Source organism: Synchiropus splendidus, chromosome 4, assembly GCF_027744825.2.
Source record: "Synchiropus splendidus isolate RoL2022-P1 chromosome 4, RoL_Sspl_1.0, whole genome shotgun sequence".
Classification (NCBI taxonomy): Eukaryota; Metazoa; Chordata; class Actinopteri; order Syngnathiformes; family Callionymidae; genus Synchiropus; species Synchiropus splendidus.
Window position 1 is genome coordinate 33,284,354 of NC_071337.1, and position 6,668 is coordinate 33,291,021.

Sequence of the window (6,668 nt, forward strand, 5' to 3'; positions counted from 1 at the left end):
CTGTGGTCTCTAACCACCAGCCTTTCCCACAACAGCCAAACGTGCTGACCAATTACGTCACAGAGACATGAGAATGAGGATCTCTACAAAAAGAGAGACACTTTGAGAGCAGGAAGACATGTTCTGAAAACCATGGAAATGGAGTGAATGCTCAATTGAAGTTAAACAACACACTCTGCTGCTTCATCGACACACATCTTGGGAATAGCAACTCTGCACTTGTGATCCAAAGTCGTTAATCAGACAGGTTTCATTGAACACAATAAGAAGCCCTACAAGAGCTGGGCATCAAAAAATTAGTAAATACTCATGTTGTTCCTCTCCACGGAAATCTTTAGTAAAAGGCGAAAGATTTATACGATCTGAAGAGAAACATGAGCGAACTACTGACACAGAACCAGAGAAAGAGTTGTATTCTTCCACATCAACCTTTAACTCATGGTGGTGTTCAGCCTTTGAACAAACCAGCACTTCAAGACAATCCTCTGCACCATCGTTCCAATAACATCTGTGAACTAGTGATCGTCTTCTGTTGTCATTGACCTGTTTTGCACACATATAAGTGATCAGAACACAAAAGAGAATTTTCTCATGTTCTGGAGTTGTCCGTCCTACATCGTGCTGGTTTCGGTCGCAAACATCATCCACAACTTTCCTGATGTTCGGGAAGAGGGGAAAATGGACACATATCGCTCCGTGGAAACATACCACAAACAGTTTACACAACTTTGTGTTGATCATTTAATACAACAGTTAAATGCATTGTGTTAAATCTATTTATCCTGTGAGTTGATGTGCTGTTGTATGGGTGATATATACTTTGTTAAATTATCACCTACATATATATGTTTACATATCCATGTATGGTTTATATTTTGCAGAAATTCTGTAACAGAAGACTCATCACCAACTGCTTCAGTGTTGGTGAGACCGTCCACTTCCAGGAGCTGACCAGAGGACCACTGGCACAGACCACATGTTTTTGTCGCAGATGAAGCGTCTCCTTTGTGAACAAACAGTTATCAGTGCACCACAACTGCTCGTTCAAGAGTCACCCACCTGTTTAACAGAGCAAAGGTCCTTGCATATTATAATTCATCTCTGCAATAAAACAAAGCTGTGTTCAACTCAGTTTGTTGACATTTGATTGATTTTGATTTTTTTCTGTGAAGCCATTTTACACAAAAAGAAATGTTCAATATCAAACTCCTTATTTGCAAAATATAAAATAAAAGAACTCATTCATTTATACTCATCCAATACACACAGTAAAAAAGTCAAACTTGAAGTGAACTACTACACAAAAAAGCGATCCAGAAAGCTCTATATGTTCTGTGAGAAGCTTCACTGAGGCACGAGCATTGAATAACAGAGATGAAATGGGGGAAGTTGCACATGTACAGGATAAAATAACAGAAATACCTTAAAGCTTTATGTCACAGTGGCCAGTATGGGGATCGAACCCATGACCTTGGCGTTATTATATAACAGTGTCTGTTTCTCCAGCAAGGATTCAAGGCCTTTCTTTCTCAATTCCATCTCCCTGATTGAAACGGATCCAAATTACAGGCAGATTAAGGAAGCAGATTAAAGGTGTATTCTTTTTGAAGGAGCCACCAAACCGCGCCTTTGAAACAGGCGTGAGTCATCTGAAGTTGGAGCTGAGATTATTATTCATACAAGAAATGTATCAAAATAGTAAAAGTAGTTTACCTGCAAAGTTTCAATGTTCAGCACCGATCGAAGCCTTTGAATCACATTGACCTTTGAAACATCACGTACCACAACATGAACATTGTGTTCATCACTGAGAGTCTATTCCTGAAATAGATGGTGACTCAGCTATGTTTGTAATATATGTTATTTGGTCTTTGTCTCTCGCTCAACACACGCACAAATCAAGCTCATGCGCTAAATATATGGAGCATAAACAAATGGATCAATGAGAGACATTGGTGTTTACAGACGACACAGTTGATCTTTCATTGGACTCAACAATGAACTACAGGTGGTCAGAGGCATGAGAGCGTGGCCATGTGTTTCCAGTGTTTTGAGCAGCTCTGTGGTCACCTGCTTCATGCTTCAGACTGCTGAGCTGCCTCTTGTGATTCTCTGCAATGGGCCACCAGGAGAGTCAGATGTCAGATGTGGCAGTGAAATGAGGGGTGAAAGGGGATTATAGTAACAGCTGAAAGATTAATCTCAAACAAGGCCGATACAGAAGTTCCAAAACCGAGCGGCTCATCTGTGACCTTGAGATGATAATCATGGGCTCGTCCAGGACTGGAACCTGGGACCTCTCGCAGCCCAAGCCATTATCACACTGCTCGACCAAGGAGCCCTATTTATGTTCTCTATACAGCAGGAGAAGAACCATGATCACAAAGGTGATGAACAAGTTGTACAAGGAGACATTTCAAGGATCAGAAAACCTATATGTGTGTTTTAGAGAAACTGGATGAATACAAAGACATCTTCCCTCTTTGTTTGTTGTCCACCCAGAGAGCGATCAGATCCTTTATTGCATTTTGAGTACACGTAGTTTCAGTATCTTGTGCTGAGTCGCTTGAGAGACACAGCCAAGGTCACGCCTCACAACCAACTGATGACAGTCTTCATGATATAGATTTATGTTTAATGTGCCGACGACATGCGTAGTTTCCACAGCCAATATATAGTGTGCCCTGTGTATATTAAGCAATAAGATATGAAGATATGATGTCAACAAAAACCACTGTGTGCCTCACTGACTTTTCCCAACTTTTCACACTTCTTCTTTTAGAAGACAAAAAAATGCTGACGCCTCATCGGTTAACTTCGATGTGCTTCCAGGGTTGGAACACAAATCTGCACCCACTGAGCCACTTGTGCATCAGTTTGAACCCTCTGACACAGATTGATATGTGTGTCGTGGAGATCGGCATCATCTCTGGAACAGTGAGTGCAATCTTGTATTTTAATTGCAAGCTGATCACATCCTTGGGTGGACTGGAACCACCAACCCTGGTTGGGTTGGTGAGTCACGCTGCAACCAAGCCTCGTTGGCGCAGTAGGCAGCGCGTCAGTCTAGTAATCTGAAGGTGGTGAGTCTAACAAGGCGCACTGTCTTTTTGAAAAGTGATATGGATTTCCATCCCATTCATTTACGTTCAACTGTTTTGTGGGACAAGCTTTGCAACATGATTCCTCGCACGACCTTTATTTATGGTATGTTTCTACAGAGTGATATGTGTCCATTTTCCCCTCTTCCTGTACATCACGACAGTTTTGGATGATGTTTGCAACCGAGACCAGCACAATGTGGCATGGATGACTGCAGAACACGGGAAAATTCTCTTTTGTGTTCTGATCACTCATATGTGTGCAAAACAGTTCACTGACGACAGAAGACGGTCACCAGTTCACAGATGTTAATGAAACGATGGTTCAGAGGATTGTCTTGAACTGCTGGTTTGTTGAAATGCTGAACAACACGATGAGTTAAAGGTTGATGTGGAAGAATACACCTCCTTCTCTGGTTCAGTGTCAGTAGTTCACTCATGTTTCTCTTCAGATCGTATATATATCTTTCGCCTTTTACTAAAGATTTACGTGGAGAGCAACAACATGAGCTTATACTAATTTTTCACACTCTGCTCTTGGAGGGCTTCTTATTGTGTTCAATGTAACTCGTCACGTCAATAACATTGGATCACAAGTGCAGAGTTGTTATTCCCAAGATGTGTATCGATGAAGCAGCAGAGTGTGTTGTCTAACTTCAATTGAGCCATCACTCCATTTCCATGGTTTTCAGAACATGTTTTCCTGCTCTCAAAGTGTCTCTCTTTTTGTAGAGATCCTCATTCTTATGTCTCTGTGACGTAATTGGTCAGCACGTTTGGCTGTTTCATCCCATTGAGACCTACGTGTTGGTCGTCCGCGTCCAGCCTTAATGGGACATTTGTGGTGTTGACAGTTGAGGCACAAATATTCTGCCATCCATGGTTAGATGGCAAAAACAATTGGCAAAGCCTGAGAATTGAACCCAGGTCAACTGCTTGGAAGGAAGCTACAGTTTACACAAGAACACCATTGCACAGATTCCTGTCAATGAACATTCACTGTCACAAAGAGAAATCGAAAATAGCGGATGAACAAACATGCGGTGAGATGAGGTTTTTGGCCGACTCAGTTCGGCCCCTCAGCTTCTCTATTTTTTTAAGTCCATGTCAGCTCAAGATATGTATCTACTCAGTTCCACTCTGTACATAAATTGATGCATCAGCCAAAATATAGCAGTGTGAGTGTTCTGAATGTGGGTTGGAATACTTGAGCTTCATTTTCTAAATGTTGTGATGTCTGCCCTGCTCGCCCCTCTCTGTCGCTCTTTTGCCTATTTTGGATTCCTACTGACTCAGAAGTCCGAAAGATTGTAGAATGTCCTTCATTCATTTCCTTCAGTTCTTCATTAATTTTTTTCATCATGATTTGTAATTGTGCCAAAATCGCTGACTCACCTGCAAAGCATATCGTGAGTACTTTGAACTAATTTCACCAGTTAAATCTGCCAAAACACAAAACTCTGTGACCTTCTCTGTGACCTTCTTCATTCCTAACCTTCTCCCTGAGTTTTCGACTGCATCCCAACCTGTAATGCTTGGTGGAAAGGCATGTAGTAGTGGATGGACTCACCAAGCTGTGACTAGCCAAACTGCAAACATGGAGCCTGAAGTAGTTACAGCTCTACACCTGTTGTAGAAAGCTGGTGAAGTGAAAAGTTTGTGTTGGTTTTGGATGAATCTGGTTGCATTCTGGAACATCAGGCGTAATTTTCCAGTGTCTCGTCTGGGTAGATCATCTGAACAGATGATCTGAAATATTGAAGCACAGTATCACAAACTTTACTCTTGTTTTGTGACAGCTTTACACTTCCAAATCCTAGCTACAGTTAATGATGTGATCACCCTTTTCCTAAACTTCCTCATTTATTCCAGGTACGTCCCATATGGTGTCGTTGTTTGGCCCCTGGTATGGGAACCACATCGGGACGCTCCAATCGATCAGTCACCATGATCATGATCAAGCCATAAACCCTTTTGAGTGGACCCCTGTCCCATAGGTTGTCGTTTTCCTGGTTCTTGCCCAGGACAACCAGCGTTGACTATTAGCTTGGAGCTTCTGACCTTGTGCTGGCACTTTGACTTAACATGTGTAATCCGTGCTTTTGACAACAACTTTTGAATGCAAAACACTGAGACAAGATTTCAGCATCAGAGCGATTCACTGTCACCATTGGTATTTATGTACAACTGTTTTGGGACACAAGCTTTTCAACACGACTAAGTGATGCGAGCCATGTGACAACACAATGTCCATGCGATCGGTTCAATGAGGTTTGTGACAAAGAAGTGGAAGACCGTGTTGGTCAATTCAAAGATGAAATGGTGGAACCTTTTGCTCTCATTCTCTTTACTCATTTATTCCCTAAAGTACTGCTACCATCTTTCTTTCACACTCTCTCTTTGCTGAAAACACATCGCTATCACTGACTTCAATCACACAATCCTTCTGCACATTCTTCAATCCTTGAAAACTGAAAAACTTTTGTTCACAGATCCACAATTTGTTCTGTATCAGCATGTCTCCGTGGTGCAATAGGTTAGCGCGTTCGGCTTTTAACCGAACGGTTGGTGGTTTGAGCCCACCCAGGGACGAGACCTGCTTTATCTTGCAGTAAAAACATCATTCATGTACTCACTCTGACAGACATGATGTTGATCTCCATAAAACCAATCCTCTCAAACAGGGGTCACCAAACTGTCCCAGAAAGGGCTGCAGGTTTTTGTTCCAACCAACCAAACACACACAGTTTAACCAACCAGGTGTCAATTTGGAGACCCCAACTCTTAACCATCGTTCCATGAACATATGTGAACAACTTCTATTATTATGATTATTATTATAAATATATCCACACAGTCCCTTGTCCCATGATCGTAGACAGAGACATAGACATAGACTCCCACAAGTCCCATATGGTCTAGTGGTCAGGATTCCTGGTTTTCACCCAGAAAACTACCATCATTATGGTTTGTTGATGTTGTTCAAAGACAGATTGTTGTCATTACTCACCTGTTCCAAACCTCCGTTAACTCGAGAGAAGGCATAAATCCCGCTACGTTTCACACGCCAAACGAGCACTGTAACATTCAGTTGATATCTTTGTTGTCGAACCTGTGTCAGTCTAAATAAACACGTCAACTTATCAACCACTGCCTCAGACAGCTGGTGTCAGTGTAACCAGTGAGAAGATCTTTAGTTCGGGTCTGATAGCAGTGTACTATCTATTTCAGATTTATGAAACTTCTGAAATTGGATGACATCCATCACATCACACATCATACAATATTTATGAGCATCAAAAACAAAAAAATAATAAGATTTTTGTTTTCCAGTGACATAAAGTGCTGCTCCAAAGAAGGGACCGAAATATGTTTTCTCCATGGAAGCTTTTAAACCACAAATAAATTGTCCTGATATTTAAACAGTTTGGTTTGTCTTGGAAAGAAATAAATGCAGATATATGTATGAATGTATATATCTATATGTCTTGTGCTGGCCAGCTTTATAAAATTAGTTCTGAGGAGCTCTTCTGTTTGTGAGGAGAGTATCAAGCATTGGTGCTCAAG

The 6,668-nt window shown here is 41.4% G+C and overlaps 3 non-coding genes across 3 annotated transcripts; 2 read left to right on the top strand and 1 right to left on the bottom strand.

Moving 5' to 3' along the window:
* Window positions 1–268: 268 nt before the first annotated feature.
* On the bottom strand, window positions 269–381 carry LOC128758271 (U5 spliceosomal RNA). The gene has a single exon (XR_008414475.1). It is a non-coding gene; the product is annotated as a U5 spliceosomal RNA (small nuclear RNA).
* A 3,153-nt stretch (window positions 382–3,534) lies between these two features.
* Window positions 3,535–3,647, top strand: LOC128758261 (U5 spliceosomal RNA). The gene has a single exon (XR_008414465.1). It is a non-coding gene; the product is annotated as a U5 spliceosomal RNA (small nuclear RNA).
* A 1,972-nt stretch (window positions 3,648–5,619) lies between these two features.
* Window positions 5,620–5,693, top strand: trnak-uuu (transfer RNA lysine (anticodon UUU)). Its single transcript has one exon. It is a non-coding gene; the product is annotated as a tRNA-Lys (tRNA).
* The last annotated feature ends 975 nt before the right edge of the window (window positions 5,694–6,668 follow it).